Source organism: Oryzias latipes, chromosome 17 (genome assembly GCF_053564925.1).
Source record: "Oryzias latipes strain Hd-rR chromosome 17, Olatipes_Hd-rR_3.1".
Classification (NCBI taxonomy): Eukaryota; Metazoa; Chordata; class Actinopteri; order Beloniformes; family Adrianichthyidae; genus Oryzias; species Oryzias latipes.
In genome coordinates this window covers 10,679,536-10,695,537 of record NC_136253.1, presented here as the reverse complement: position 1 = coordinate 10,695,537, position 16,002 = coordinate 10,679,536, and the positions used below count along the sequence as shown (strand labels likewise).

At 39.0% G+C, this 16,002-nt stretch overlaps 1 protein-coding gene and 14 non-coding genes across 17 annotated transcripts in view; all 15 read left to right on the top strand.

Moving 5' to 3' along the window:
• The window catches only part of LOC101157157 (double-stranded RNA-specific editase B2-like), a 43,750-nt gene that overhangs the window by 14,323 nt on the left and 13,425 nt on the right, over window positions 1–16,002 (top strand). The gene's annotated exons all lie outside the window — the stretch shown is intronic.
• On the top strand, window positions 64–145 carry trnas-cga (transfer RNA serine (anticodon CGA)). The gene has a single exon. It is a non-coding gene; the product is annotated as a tRNA-Ser (tRNA).
• On the top strand, window positions 1,278–1,359 carry trnas-cga (transfer RNA serine (anticodon CGA)). Its single transcript has one exon. It is a non-coding gene; the product is annotated as a tRNA-Ser (tRNA).
• trnas-cga (transfer RNA serine (anticodon CGA)) lies at window positions 2,492–2,573 on the top strand. The gene has a single exon. It is a non-coding gene; the product is annotated as a tRNA-Ser (tRNA).
• Window positions 3,223–3,304, top strand: trnas-cga (transfer RNA serine (anticodon CGA)). The gene has a single exon. It is a non-coding gene; the product is annotated as a tRNA-Ser (tRNA).
• trnas-cga (transfer RNA serine (anticodon CGA)) lies at window positions 4,437–4,518 on the top strand. The gene has a single exon. It is a non-coding gene; the product is annotated as a tRNA-Ser (tRNA).
• On the top strand, window positions 5,168–5,249 carry trnas-cga (transfer RNA serine (anticodon CGA)). Its single transcript has one exon. It is a non-coding gene; the product is annotated as a tRNA-Ser (tRNA).
• On the top strand, window positions 6,382–6,464 carry trnas-cga (transfer RNA serine (anticodon CGA)). The gene has a single exon. It is a non-coding gene; the product is annotated as a tRNA-Ser (tRNA).
• Window positions 7,101–7,182, top strand: trnas-cga (transfer RNA serine (anticodon CGA)). Its single transcript has one exon. It is a non-coding gene; the product is annotated as a tRNA-Ser (tRNA).
• trnas-cga (transfer RNA serine (anticodon CGA)) lies at window positions 8,315–8,397 on the top strand. The gene has a single exon. It is a non-coding gene; the product is annotated as a tRNA-Ser (tRNA).
• trnas-cga (transfer RNA serine (anticodon CGA)) lies at window positions 9,034–9,115 on the top strand. The gene has a single exon. It is a non-coding gene; the product is annotated as a tRNA-Ser (tRNA).
• trnas-cga (transfer RNA serine (anticodon CGA)) lies at window positions 10,248–10,330 on the top strand. Its single transcript has one exon. It is a non-coding gene; the product is annotated as a tRNA-Ser (tRNA).
• On the top strand, window positions 10,980–11,063 carry trnas-cga (transfer RNA serine (anticodon CGA)). Its single transcript has one exon. It is a non-coding gene; the product is annotated as a tRNA-Ser (tRNA).
• trnas-cga (transfer RNA serine (anticodon CGA)) lies at window positions 12,348–12,429 on the top strand. The gene has a single exon. It is a non-coding gene; the product is annotated as a tRNA-Ser (tRNA).
• On the top strand, window positions 13,156–13,237 carry trnas-uga (transfer RNA serine (anticodon UGA)). The gene has a single exon. It is a non-coding gene; the product is annotated as a tRNA-Ser (tRNA).

The following is a 16,002-nucleotide window of genomic DNA, read 5'->3' as shown; positions in this document are numbered from 1 at the left end:
TCCGTCGAAGTATTTGATTTGAAAATCTGTTTGGCAAAAATGCTTGCTTCAACAAGCCAACCAGCTGTGATGGCCGAGTCGTTAAGGCGTTGGACTCGAAATCCAATGGGGTTTCCCCGCGCAGGTTCAAATCCTGCTCACAGCGTCATTCTACGACAGTGCTACCAGCAGAAATGCAGTACAGAGATGCCTTCGGCCATTTTCTGCTTTCAAAGAAATGGATGTACTTACTATAGCATATTTGATTAGTTCATGTCAATTTATTCAATTTTAATACAGTAATAATCCATCCATAAAACTACACATCGCTCTTTTATGCCTTTAATTTTTCGATGACCTAACCCATAACAGCAGTAAAGTCAAAGTCCACTAGCTTGATGCTAACGTATAATGGAATTTGCCATAGGACGGCTAATGATAACTCTAGTCTTCCACTTTATGGGATCACATCCTTAAAAACGCTCCATTCCCCAATCACTTGTCAGTTCTTTCTTTCCAACAGATATTTGTCTAAGAAACACTGGCGAGAGCCCTTCCTTTTTTACTAGTGAATGGAGTGCAAAAAATCTCTAGAATATTCCAAATCAGTCAGTGGCAAATAAAGAAACCAACCAAAAAACACTGGAACATTGCAGCCTTTATCAAAGGACACACTAACATGGATTGGTATTTGTTTGGCCAAAAAATTCTTTTTTACTTTTCTGTGGAAAATCTCCACATTACTAAAATTTGTTTTTGTTTTTTGGCATGTTGCAAACTCATAGAGTAATATTCATATTAAGGAAGTCCGCATTCATTTCCCAAAAATGAATAAATAAAAACAGGGAATTAAAAAGAGGCTTTGAGCATTTCATCTGTACATAAAAATTGGCTTTGCTCAATGGCATGTGGGTTTCCTTGCCTGGAATTTGTTGAATAGAATTCCTCAATTTCAACTTATTGATTAAACTTTGACAACGGCTAACTGGCATTCTCAGTTCTTTGGATGTATTCTTACAGTCCTTTCCTTGTTTTGTCTAGTTAACTTACCTTTTCCTGTTGATGCTTTGCTTTGATAGCTCCTTAGCTTTCCCAATGACTCATGTTCCAAAAATGTCAGTGTAGCACTGGACGAAGGTTGCCAGAGTCTGCTGGGAGCCAAGGTCCTTCAACAAAATTTGATCCCACATTGCTTTGGGTTTTAGTCGTGAACAATGAGTGATTAAAAAGATGCATCCCTCGAAGTATTTGATTTGAAAATCTGTTTGGCAAAAATGCTTGCTTCAACAAGCCAACCAGCTGTGATGGCCGAGTCGTTAAGGCGTTGGACTCGAAATCCAATGGGGTTTCCCCGCGCAGGTTCAAATCCTGCTCACAGCGTCATTCTACGACAGTGCTACCAGCAGAAATGCAGTACAGAGATGCCTTCGGCCATTTTCTGCTTTCAAAGAAATGGATGTACTTACTATAGCATATTTGATTAGTTCATGTCAATTTATTCAATTTTAATATAGTAATGATCCATCCATAAAACTACACATCGCTCTTTTATGCCTTTAATTTTTCGATGACCTAACCCATAACAGCAGTAAAGTCAAAGTCCACTAGCTTGATGCTAACGTATAATGGAATTTGCCATAGGACGGCTAATGATAACTCTAGTCTTCCACTTTATGGGATCACATCCTTAAAAACGCTCCATTCCCCAATCACTTGTCAGTTCTTTCTTTCCAACAGATATTTGTCTAAGAAACACTGGCGAGAGCCCTTCCTTTTTTACTAGTGAATGGAGTGCAAAAAATCTCTAGAATATTACAAATCAGTCAGTGGCAAATAAAGAAACCAACCAAAAAACACTGGAACATTGCAGCCTTTATCAAAGGACACACTAACATGGATTGGCATTTGTTTGGCCAAAAAATTCTTTTTTACTTTTCTGTGGAAAATCTCCACATTACTAAAATTTGTTTTTGTTTTTTGGCATGTTGCAAACTCATAGAGTAATATTCATATTAAGGAAGTCGGCATTCATTTCCCAAAAATGAATAAATAAAAACAGGGAATTAAAAAGAGGCTTTGAGCATTTCATCTGTACATAAAAATTGGCTTTGCTCAATGGCATGTGGGTTTCCTTGCCTGAAATTTGTTCAATAGAATTCCTCAATTTCAACTTATTGATTAAACTTTGACAACGGCTAACTGGCATTCTCAGTTCTTTGGATGTATTCTTACAGTCCTTTCCTTGTTTTGTCTAGTTAACTTACCTTTTCCTGTTGATGCTTTGCTTTGATAGCTCCTTAGCTTTCCCAATGACTCATGTTCCAAAAAAGTCAGTGTAGCACTGGACGAAGGTTGCCAGAGTCTGCTGGGAGCCAAGATCCTTCAACAAAATTTGATCCCACATTGCTTTGGGTTTTAGTCTTGAACAATGAGTGATTAAAAAGATGCATCCCTCGAAGTATTTGATTTGAAAATCCGTTTGGCAAAAATGCTTGCTTCAACAAGTCAACCAGCTGTGATGGCCGAGTCGTTAAGGCGTTGGACTCGAAATCCAATGGGGTTTCCCCGCGCAGGTTCAAATCCTGCTCACAGCGTCATTCTACGACAGTGCTACCAGCAGAAATGCAGTACAGAGATGCCTTCGGCCATTTTCTGCTTTCAAAGAAATGGATGTACTTACTATAGCATATTTGATTAGTTCATGTCAATTTATTCAATTTTAATACAGTAATAATCCATCCATAAAAGTACACTTCGCTCTTTTATGCCTTTAATTTTTCGATGACCTAACCCATAACAGCAGTAAAGTCAAAGTCCACTAGCTACATAAAAATTGGCTTTGCTCAATGGCATGTGGGTTTCCTTGCCTGGAATTTGTTGAATAGAATTCCTCAATTTCAACTTATTGATTAAACTTTGACAACGGCTAACTGGCATTCTCAGTTCTTTGGATGTATTCTTACAGTCCTTTCCTTGTTTTGTCTAGTTAACTTACCTTTTCCTGTTGATGCTTTGCTTTGATAGCTCCTTAGCTTTCCCAATGACTCATGTTCCAAAAATGTCAGTGTAGCACTGGACGAAGGTTGCCAGAGTCTGCTGGGAGCCAAGATCCTTCAACAAAATTTGATCCCACATCGCTTTGGGTTTTAGTCTTGAACAATGAGTGATTAAAAAGATGCATCCCTCGAAGTATTTGATTTGAAAATCTGTTTGGCAAAAATGCTTGCTTCAACAAGCCAACCAGCTGTGATGGCCGAGTCGTTAAGGCGTTGGACTCGAAATCCAATGGGGTTTCCCCGCGCAGGTACAAATCCTGCTCACAGCGTCATTCTACGACAGTGCTACCAGCAGAAATGCAGTACAGAGATGCCTTCGGCCATTTTCTGCTTTCAAAGAAATGGATGTACTTACTATAGCATATTTGATTAGTTCATGTCAATTTATTCAATTTTAATACAGTAATAATCCATCCATAAAAGTACACTTCGCTCTTTTATGCCTTTAATTTTTCGATGACCTAACCCATAACAGCAGTAAAGTCAAAGTCCACTAGCTTGATGCTAACGTATAATGGAATTTGCCATAGGACGGCTAATGATAACTCTAGTCTTCCACCTTATGGGATCACATCCTTAAAAACGCTCCATTCCCCAATCACTTGTCAGTTCTTTCTTTCCAACAGATATTTGTCTAAGAAACACTGGCGAGAGCCCTTCCTTTTTTACTAGTGAATGGAGTGCAAAAAATCTCTAGAATATTCCAAATCAGTCAGTGGCAAATAAAGAAACCAACCAAAAAACACTGGAACATTGCAGCCTTTATCAAAGGACACACTAACATGGATTGGCATTTGTTTGGCCAAAAAATTCTTTTTTACTTTTCTGTGGAAAATCTCCACATTACTAAAATTTGTTTTTGTTTTTTGGCATGTTGCAAACTCATAGAGTAATATTCATATTAAGGAAGTCGGCATTCATTTCCCAAAAATGAATAAATAAAAACAGGGAATTAAAAAGAGGCTTTGAGCATTTCATCTGTACATAAAAATTGGCTTTGCTCAATGGCATGTGGGTTTCCTTGCCTGAAATTTGTTCAATAGAATTCCTCAATTTCAACTTATTGATTAAACTTTGACAACGGCTAACTGGCATTCTCAGTTCTTTGGATGTATTCTTACAGTCCTTTCCTTGTTTTGTCTAGTTAACTTACCTTTTCCTGTTGATGCTTTGCTTTGATAGCTCCTTAGCTTTCCCAATGACTCATGTTCCAAAAAAGTCAGTGTAGCACTGGACGAAGGTTGCCAGAGTCTGCTGGGAGCCAAGATCCTTCAACAAAATTTGATCCCACATTGCTTTGGGTTTTAGTCTTGAACAATGAGTGATTAAAAAGATGCATCCCTCGAAGTATTTGATTTGAAAATCCGTTTGGCAAAAATGCTTGCTTCAACAAGTCAACCAGCTGTGATGGCCGAGTCGTTAAGGCGTTGGACTCGAAATCCAATGGGGTTTCCCCGCGCAGGTTCAAATCCTGCTCACAGCGTCATTCTACGACAGTGCTACCAGCAGAAATGCAGTACAGAGATGCCTTCGGCCATTTTCTGCTTTCAAAGAAATGGATGTACTTACTATAGCATATTTGATTAGTTCATGTCAATTTATTCAATTTTAATACAGTAATAATCCATCCATAAAAGTACACTTCGCTCTTTTATGCCTTTAATTTTTCGATGACCTAACCCATAACAGCAGTAAAGTCAAAGTCCACTAGCTACATAAAAATTGGCTTTGCTCAATGGCATGTGGGTTTCCTTGCCTGGAATTTGTTGAATAGAATTCCTCAATTTCAACTTATTGATTAAACTTTGACAACGGCTAACTGGCATTCTCAGTTCTTTGGATGTATTCTTACAGTCCTTTCCTTGTTTTGTCTAGTTAACTTACCTTTTCCTGTTGATGCTTTGCTTTGATAGCTCCTTAGCTTTCCCAATGACTCATGTTCCAAAAAAGTCAGTGTAGCACTGGACGAAGGTTGCCAGAGTCTGCTGGGAGCCAAGATCCTTCAACAAAATTTGATCCCACATCGCTTTGGGTTTTAGTCTTGAACAATGAGTGATTAAAAAGATGCATCCCTCGAAGTATTTGATTTGAAAATCTGTTTGGCAAAAATGCTTGCTTCAACAAGCCAACCAGCTGTGATGGCCGAGTCGTTAAGGCGTTGGACTCGAAATCCAATGGGGTTTCCCCGCGCAGGTTCAAATCCTGCTCACAGTGTCATTCTACGACAGTGCTACCAGCAGAAATGCAGTACAGAGATGCCTTCGGCCATTTTCTGCTTTCAAAGAAATGGATGTACTTACTATAGCATATTTGATTAGTTCATGTCAATTTATTCAATTTTAATACAGTAATAATCCATCCATAAAAGTACACTTCGCTCTTTTATGCCTTTAATTTTTCGATGACCTAACCCATAACAGCAGTAAAGTCAAAGTCCACTAGCTTGATGCTAACGTATAATGGAATTTGCCATAGGACGGCTAATGATAACTCTAGTCTTCCACTTTATGGGATCACATCCTTAAAAACGCTCCATTCCCCAATCACTTGTCAGTTCTTTCTTTCCAACAGATATTTGTCTAAGAAACACTGGCGAGAGCCCTTCCTTTTTTACTAGTGAATGGAGTGCAAAAAATCTCTAGAATATTCCAAATCAGTCAGTGGCAAATAAAGAAACCAACCAAAAAACACTGGAACATTGCAGCCTTTATCAAAGGACACACTAACATGGATTGGCATTTGTTTGGCCAAAAAAATCTTTTTTACTTTTCTGTGGAAAATCTCCACATTACTAAAATTTGTTTTTGTTTTTTGGCATGTTGCAAACTCATAGAGTAATATTCATATTAAGGAAGTCGGCATTCATTTCCCAAAAATGAATAAATAAAAACAGGGAATTAAAAAGAGGCTTTGAGCATTTCATCTGTACATAAAAATTGGCTTTGCTCAATGGCATGTGGGTTTCCTTGCCTGAAATTTGTTCAATAGAATTCCTCAATTTCAACTTATTGATTAAACTTTGACAACGGCTAACTGGCATTCTCAGTTCTTTGGATGTATTCTTACAGTCCTTTCCTTGTTTTGTCTAGTTAACTTACCTTTTCCTGTTGATGCTTTGCTTTGATAGCTCCTTAGCTTTCCCAATGACTCATGTTCCAAAAAAGTCAGTGTAGCACTGGACGAAGGTTGCCAGAGTCTGCTGGGAGCCAAGATCCTTCAACAAAATTTGATCCCACATTGCTTTGGGTTTTAGTCTTGAACAATGAGTGATTAAAAAGATGCATCCCTCGAAGTATTTGATTTGAAAATCCGTTTGGCAAAAATGCTTGCTTCAACAAGTCAACCAGCTGTGATGGCCGAGTCGTTAAGGCGTTGGACTCGAAATCCAATGGGGTTTCCCCCGCGCAGGTTCAAATCCTGCTCACAGCGTCATTCTACGACAGTGCTACCAGCAGAGATGCCTTCGGCCATTTTCTGCTTTCAAAGAAATGGATGTACTTACTATAGCATATTTGATTAGTTCATGTCAATTTATTCAATTTTAATACAGTAATAATCCATCCATAAAAGTACACTTCGCTCTTTTATGCCTTTAATTTTTCGATGACCTAACCCATAACAGCAGTAAAGTCAAAGTCCACTAGCTACATAAAAATTGGCTTTGCTCAATGGCATGTGGGTTTCCTTGCCTGGAATTTGTTGAATAGAATTCCTCAATTTCAACTTATTGATTAAACTTTGACAACGGCTAACTGGCATTCTCAGTTCTTTGGATGTATTCTTACAGTCCTTTCCTTGTTTTGTCTAGTTAACTTACCTTTTCCTGTTGATGCTTTGCTTTGATAGCTCCTTAGCTTTCCCAATGACTCATGTTCCAAAAAAGTCAGTGTAGCACTGGACGAAGGTTGCCAGAGTCTGCTGGGAGCCAAGATCCTTCAACAAAATTTGATCCCACATCGCTTTGGGTTTTAGTCTTGAACAATGAGTGATTAAAAAGATGCATCCCTCGAAGTATTTGATTTGAAAATCTGTTTGGCAAAAATGCTTGCTTCAACAAGCCAACCAGCTGTGATGGCCGAGTCGTTAAGGCGTTGGACTCGAAATCCAATGGGGTTTCCCCGCGCAGGTTCAAATCCTGCTCACAGTGTCATTCTACGACAGTGCTACCAGCAGAAATGCAGTACAGAGATGCCTTCGGCCATTTTCTGCTTTCAAAGAAATGGATGTACTTACTATAGCATATTTGATTAGTTCATGTCAATTTATTCAATTTTAATACAGTAATAATCCATCCATAAAAGTACACTTCGCTCTTTTATGCCTTTAATTTTTCGATGACCTAACCCATAACAGCAGTAAAGTCAAAGTCCACTAGCTTGATGCTAACGTATAATGGAATTTGCCATAGGACGGCTAATGATAACTCTAGTCTTCCACTTTATGGGATCACATCCTTAAAAACGCTCCATTCCCCAATCACTTGTCAGTTCTTTCTTTCCAACAGATATTTGTCTAAGAAACACTGGCGAGAGCCCTTCCTTTTTTACTAGTGAATGGAGTGCAAAAAATCTCTAGAATATTCCAAATCAGTCAGTGGCAAATAAAGAAACCAACCAAAAAACACTGGAACATTGCAGCCTTTATCAAAGGACACACTAACATGGATTGGCATTTGTTTGGCCAAAAAAATCTTTTTTACTTTTCTGTGGAAAATCTCCACATTACTAAAATTTGTTTTTGTTTTTTGGCATGTTGCAAACTCATAGAGTAATATTCATATTAAGGAAGTCGGCATTCATTTCCCAAAAATGAATAAATAAAAACAGGGAATTAAAAAGAGGCTTTGAGCATTTCATCTGTACATAAAAATTGGCTTTGCTCAATGGCATGTGGGTTTCCTTGCCTGAAATTTGTTCAATAGAATTCCTCAATTTCAACTTATTGATTAAACTTTGACAACGGCTAACTGGCATTCTCAGTTCTTTGGATGTATTCTTACAGTCCTTTCCTTGTTTTGTCTAGTTAACTTACCTTTTCCTGTTGATGCTTTGCTTTGATAGCTCCTTAGCTTTCCCAATGACTCATGTTCCAAAAAAGTCAGTGTAGCACTGGACGAAGGTTGCCAGAGTCTGCTGGGAGCCAAGATCCTTCAACAAAATTTGATCCCACATTGCTTTGGGTTTTAGTCTTGAACAATGAGTGATTAAAAAGATGCATCCCTCGAAGTATTTGATTTGAAAATCCGTTTGGCAAAAATGCTTGCTTCAACAAGTCAACCAGCTGTGATGGCCGAGTCGTTAAGGCGTTGGACTCGAAATCCAATGGGGTTTCCCCCGCGCAGGTTCAAATCCTGCTCACAGCGTCATTCTACGACAGTGCTACCAGCAGAGATGCCTTCGGCCATTTTCTGCTTTCAAAGAAATGGATGTACTTACTATAGCATATTTGATTAGTTCATGTCAATTTATTCAATTTTAATACAGTAATAATCCATCCATAAAAGTACACTTCGCTCTTTTATGCCTTTAATTTTTCGATGACCTAACCCATAACAGCAGTAAAGTCAAAGTCCACTAGCTACATAAAAATTGGCTTTGCTCAATGGCATGTGGGTTTCCTTGCCTGGAATTTGTTGAATAGAATTCCTCAATTTCAACTTATTGATTAAACTTTGACAACGGCTAACTGGCATTCTCAGTTCTTTGGATGTATTCTTACAGTCCTTTCCTTGTTTTGTCTAGTTAACTTACCTTTTCCTGTTGATGCTTTGCTTTGATAGCTCCTTAGCTTTCCCAATGACTCATGTTCCAAAAAAGTCAGTGTAGCACTGGACGAAGGTTGCCAGAGTCTGCTGGGAGCCAAGATCCTTCAACAAAATTTGATCCCACATCGCTTTGGGTTTTAGTCTTGAACAATGAGTGATTAAAAAGATGCATCCCTCGAAGTATTTGATTTGAAAATCTGTTTGGCAAAAATGCTTGCTTCAACAAGCCAACCAGCTGTGATGGCCGAGTCGTTAAGGCGTTGGACTCGAAATCCAATGGGGTTTCCCCGCGCAGGTTCAAATCCTGCTCACAGTGTCATTCTACGACAGTGCTACCAGCAGAAATGCAGTACAGAGATGCCTTCGGCCATTTTCTGCTTTCAAAGAAATGGATGTACTTACTATAGCATATTTGATTAGTTCATGTCAATTTATTCAATTTTAATACAGTAATAATCCATCCATAAAAGTACACTTCGCTCTTTTATGCCTTTAATTTTTCGATGACCTAACCCATAACAGCAGTAAAGTCAAAGTCCACTAGCTTGATGCTAACGTATAATGGAATTTGCCATAGGACGGCTAATGATAACTCTAGTCTTCCACTTTATGGGATCACATCCTTAAAAACGCTCCATTCCCCAATCACTTGTCAGTTCTTTCTTTCCAACAGATATTTGTCTAAGAAACACTGGCGAGAGCCCTTCCTTTTTTACTAGTGAATGGAGTGCAAAAAATCTCTAGAATATTACAAATCAGTCAGTGGCAAATAAAGAAACCAACCAAAAAACACTGGAACATTGCAGCCTTTATCAAAGGACACACTAACATGGATTGGCATTTGTTTGGCCAAAAAAATCTTTTTTACTTTTCTGTGGAAAATCTCCACATTACTAAAATTTGTTTTTGTTTTTTGGCATGTTGCAAACTCATAGAGTAATATTCATATTAAGGAAGTCGGCATTCATTTCCCAAAAATGAATAAATAAAAACAGGGAATTAAAAAGAGGCTTTGAGCATTTCATCTGTACATAAAAATTGGCTTTGCTCAATGGCATGTGGGTTTCCTTGCCTGAAATTTGTTCAATAGAATTCCTCAATTTCAACTTATTGATTAAACTTTGACAACGGCTAACTGGCATTCTCAGTTCTTTGGATGTATTCTTACAGTCCTTTCCTTGTTTTGTCTAGTTAACTTACCTTTTCCTGTTGATGCTTTGCTTTGATAGCTCCTTAGCTTTCCCAATGACTCATGTTCCAAAAAAGTCAGTGTAGCACTGGACGAAGGTTGCCAGAGTCTGCTGGGAGCCAAGATCCTTCAACAAAATTTGATCCCACATTGCTTTGGGTTTTAGTCTTGAACAATGAGTGATTAAAAAGATGCATCCCTCGAAGTATTTGATTTGAAAATCCGTTTGGCAAAAATGCTTGCTTCAACAAGTCAACCAGCTGTGATGGCCGAGTCGTTAAGGCGTTGGACTCGAAATCCAATGGGGTTTCCCCCGCGCAGGTTCAAATCCTGCTCACAGCGTCATTCTACGACAGTGCTACCAGCAGAAATGCAGTACAGAGATGCCTTCGGCCATTTTCTGCTTTCAAAGAAATGGATGTACATACTATAGCATATTTGATTAGTTCATGTCAATTTATTCAATTTTAATATAGTAATGATCCATCCATAAAACTACACATCGCTCTTTTATGCCTTTAATTTTTCGATGACCTAACCCATAACAGCAGTAAAGTCAAAGTCCACTAGCTACATAAAAATTGGCTTTGCTCAATGGCATGTGGGTTTCCTTGCCTGGAATTTGTTGAATAGAATTCCTCAATTTCAACTTATTGATTAGACTTTGACAACGGCTAACTGGCATTCTCAGTTCTTTGGATGTATTCTTACAGTCCTTTCCTTGTTTTGTCTAGTTAACTTACCTTTTCCTGTTGATGCTTTGCTTTGATAGCTCCTTAGCTTTCCCAATGACTCATGTTCCAAAAATGTCAGTGTAGCACTGGACGAAGGTTGCCAGAGTCTGCTGGGAGCCAAGATCCTTCAACAAAATTTGATCCCACATCGCTTTGGGTTTTAGTCTTGAACAATGAGTGATTAAAAAGATGCATCCCTCGAAGTATTTGATTTGAAAATCTGTTTGGCAAAAATGCTTGCTTCAACAAGCCAACCAGCTGTGATGGCCGAGTCGTTAAGGCGTTGGACTCGAAATCCAATGGGGTTTCCCCCGCGCAGGTTCAAATCCTGTCATGCTACAAGAGTGCTACCAGCAGAAATGCAGTACAGAGATCTCTTCAGCCATTTTCTGCTTTCAAAGAAATGGATGTACTTACTATAGCATATTTGATTAGCTCATGTCAATTTTAATACAGTAATAATCCATCCATAAAAGAACACTTCGCTGTTTCTATGCCTTTTATTTTTCGATGACCTAACCCATAACAGCAGTAAAGTCAAAGTCCACTAGCTTGATACTAACGTATAATGGAATTTGCCATAGGACGGCTAATGATAACTCTAGTCTTCCACTTTATGGGATCACATCCTTAAAAACGCTCCATTCCCCAATCACTTGTTTTTCATTTATCTGTTAGATGTTTCCTGAATATCAGGTGTCTTTTACGGCATGCCGGGGGGGGGGGGGGGGGGAGTCTCCCTGCTAATGTAAAACTAGATAACAGGATAGTTTGTCAGTTCTTTCTTTCCAACAGATATTTGTCTAAGAAACACTGGCGAGAGCCCTTCCTTTTTTAGCATTTCATCTGTACATAAAAATTGGCTTTGCTCAATGGCATGTGGGTTTCCTTGCCTGAAATTTGTTCAATAGAATTCCTCAATTTCAACTTATTGATTAAACTTTGACAACGGCTAACTAATAATAATGGATTGGATTTATCTGCGCTTTTCAAGAGACTCAAAGCGCTTACAGTGTGTCCATTATTCATTCACTCCTCATTCATACTTGGTGATGTTAAGCTATGGTTGTAGCCACAGCTGCCCTGGGGCAGACTGACAGAGGCGTGGCTGCCAGTTCATGGCTACAGCCCCTCTGACCATCACCGGGATCATTCATACACATTCACACACCAGTGGAGCCACACTGGAGGCAAGGAGGGTGAAGTGTCTTGCCCAAGGACACAACGACATTTTTGGCTGGTGGGAGCGGGGATCGAACCGCCAACACTTCGATCATTGGATGACCCGCTCATCCACCTGAGCCACTGTCGCCCGGCATTCTCAGTTCTTTGGATTTATTCTTACAGTCCTTTCCTTGTTTTGTCTAGTTAACTTACCTTTTCCTGTTGATGCTTTGCTTTGATAGCTCCTTAGCTTTCCCAATGACTCATGTTCCAAAAATGTCAGTGTAGCACTGGACGAAAGTTGCCAGAGTCTGCTGGGAGCCAAGATCCTTCAACAAAATTTGATCCCACATTGCTTTGGGTTTTGGTTCTGAACAATGGGTGTTTGAATCATTGCATCTCATGATGTATTTGATTTGAAAATGTGAATAGCAAAAATGATTGACTCATATTGTCAACCAGCTGTGATGGCCGAGTCGTTAAGGCGTTGGACTCGAAATCCAATGGGGTTTCCCCGCGCAGGTTCAAATCCTGCTCACAGCGTCATGATACAAGTGTGAATTTCAGCTATCACCATCAATGAAAACTATGTAGACTCCTCTAACAATTGCAGTGTGCAAATTGTATCTTCACAAATAATTCATTTACTTGTTATCGCCACATGCAAAACATCAGTTATTTCATCCAATTTTAAAAGACTAATAAACCATCCATAAAACTACTCATTGATCTTTTATGCCTTTTCTTTTTCCTGTGACCTAACCTGTATCAGTAATCAAGCCAAATTATTTCTTATTCCTTTATATCCAACAGGTATTTGTCAAAAATACTGGTTAGGGCCCTTCCTTTTTACTAGTGGATGGAGAGCAAAAAAAGTCTAGAATATTCCAAATCAGTCAATGCCAAAAAAAAGGAATGGAAAAAAAACACTTGAACATTGCAGCCTTCATCAAAGAAGTCACTAAATGGGATATGCATCTGTTTGACCAAAGAATTGTTTGATCCTCTCAGTAGTTCACCGCAGTACTGAATTTACTTTATTTGGTACGTTAAAAACGCCTTTTCTGAGAAAAAGAAAAATATTCCAAGAAAGCTGCACGTCGCTAAAAATTTTGATGTAAATAGCTACAAAGTCCAAATTTTAAAAACTAAATAAAACACAGCCAGAGTTATACAAGGCTAAAAGTTTAATCTCACATTGCTTGGGGTATTAGTTTTGAACAATGAGTGATTAAAAAGGCAAAAATGCTTCTTTCAACAAGCCAACCAGCTTTGATGGCCGAGTCGTTAAGGTGTTGGACTTGAAATCCAATGGGGCTTCCCCGGGCAGGTTCAAAGCCTGCTCACAGCTTGAAACTACAAGTGTGAATTTCAGCAATCACCATAAATGAAAACTATGTGGACTCCTTAGAGAATAACAGTGTGCAAATTATGACTTTATAAATACTTGTTAGCGTCCGAATGAAAACATCAAATATTTCATCCAATTTTAGAAGGTTAATAAACCATCCATAAAAGTTGTCATCGATTTTTATGCCTTTCTTTTTCCAATGACCTAACCCATAGCAGCAATGAAGCAAAATTATTTCTTATTTCTATATATCCAACAGATATTTTTCAAAAATACTGGCAAGAGCCCTTTCTTTTCACTAGTGGATGGAGAGCAAAAAATCTCTAGATTATTCCAAATCAGTCAATGGAAAATAAATTAAAACAAATGGGAAAAAAACACTGGAACATTGCAGGCTTTAGTGAAGGAGACACTAAATGGGTTATGCATTTGTATGGACAAAGAATTGAATAATCCTCTGAGTATCTCTCCACAGTCATGAATCTAGTACTTTTTTTGTAAGTAGAAAACTCCTTAACAAGCTGATTAAAATAATCAATGCCCTGGAGAGCTGTACATTTTTTTTAAATTTGATATAAATAGTTAGAATAGTTAGAAAGTCCAAATTTAACAAACTAGAAATAAATAACCATTGTAACAAAGTAATAATGGGCAAAAACTCACATTGCTTTGGATTTTACTTGTGAGCAATGTATGATTTAAAAGTCGCAGCTAATGAGACATTTTCTGAAAATTTGAATGAGAAAATGTGATTGATTAGCTCATGTCAATTAGCTGTGATGGCCAAGTCAATAGGATATTGGACCAGAAATCCAATAGGTTTTCCCTGTGTTTAAGTCCTTCTAACAGCGTGAAGTTGTGGAAGACTGCTATTAGTATCAATAAAAATACACTTTTGAGGTGTTATAGAGATTCTTTGAGCTTTTTATGTGTTTATTATGAATTAATTTGCTCACTAGGACCAAGTTGATAAAATCGATTAATAGATTTCAATCGATTCATAAACATAGAGATAGATCTTTAACGCCTTTCCTTTTCTGGTGACCAAATGCACAACACCTGTAAAACAAAGTCCACTGGCTTGATACCAACGTATAAGCAGGGCTGAAAGTAAGCAGGTACGGTCCGGTACTGCGTGCCATTATAAGATTTGGTGGAGGTGTACCTTACCGGCAGGAAGGTCAGCTGTGTGATCACTCTTTGCATAAATTGACTTATTTTGCCAACCAGCTGTCGACATAAATAAAAGCAGCTTCTGGCTAGAAATGTCGAATTTAACAATTAAAATGGATAAACGGAAATATTTTTTCATTTTGAAAATGAAGCTGCATTTTTTTACACAAAATTACAAAGAAAAAGCCATCCTACAAAATGCTTTTCCCTTTTCTACTTCAACACAGCTTATTCTGTATTTGGAATGATGGGTACTTCATTAAAATGATAAAGAAAATGGTATTTGAAATTTCATTTTCAAAAAACTCTCTGGTAAATGTGTAGCAAAATCCATTTAGAAATGTCTTATTTGACAATTAAAATGGATTAACAGAAATGCCCCTGCCAACATAAAACTTGGTCACTTGATAGTGCTACATATATATGCATCCAACAGGTATTTGTCAAATAAACTTGCAAGAGCCCTTCCTTTCTTACGACGGAGTTTTAGGGCCACGGTGAGAGAGGGGCATGTCTAGAATGAACACTAGGCCACCCCCAACACCAGCTACAACGGTTAAGTGATGTACCACAGGCGGCTGTGGTGCAGCGGTAAGGCGGTCGACCCATGATCATAAGATTGCAGGTTCGATTGCGCCATGAGTCGAAGTGTCCTGGGCAAGACACTGAACCCCACCTTGCCTCTGGTGGTAGGCGGGCGCCTGTGTTTGGCAGCAGAGCGGCCACCAGTGTGAGTGAATGTGTGAGTGTGAGTGGGTGAATGGGTCCGTGACTGTAAAGCGCTATATATGTGTACGCCATTTACCATTTACCACCTGGAAGCTGTGAATGAAGCATTGAGGGCAATTCCTACTACAACAATCACAGAAACCAATTAACTGGTTTACACCTCAGCAACAGTGATCCTTGAGATGCTTGGCTATAAGAACAACCATGGAAAAGCAATGGTCAGATGCCAAAATCAAGGCAAATTGGAGGGATGTGAGTAAGCTGACAGAGATGTACCACCGGACCATAACTGAAGTGGCTGATATCAGGAAGTCCCACTTCCTGATAGCTTCCTGGCAGCTCAGGAACAAGCCCTGGGTACCAGAGCAATAGAGATTCAGATCTACCTCACCAGACAAGACTCAAGGTGTAGGCTGTGTAAAGAGGTGCCTGAAACTGCAGGGTATAAGATGCTGGCAGGTAAAGCATACATGGAGCGCCACAATATACAGGAATATTTGTGCAGAATATGGACTGGAAACCCCAAGGTCAAAATGGGAAACACCTCAGAAGGTGGTAGAGAATGAGATCAAAGATCCTGTGGGACTTCCAGATCCAGACTGATAGAATGGTAATGGCGAACCAACCAGACATTGTAGTGGTGGATAAAGAACAGAGGAAAGCCGTTGTAGTGGATGTGGCAGTGCCAAGCGATGGGAACATCAGGAAGAAGGAACATGAGAAACTGGAGAAATACCAGGTCCAGAACTGGGGAAAGCCTGGAAAGTGAAGGTGACAGTGGTGCCTGTGGTAATTGGAGCACTCGGGGCAGTAACCCCCAAGCTGGAGGAGTGGCTACAACAGATACCTGGAAAGACCTCAGA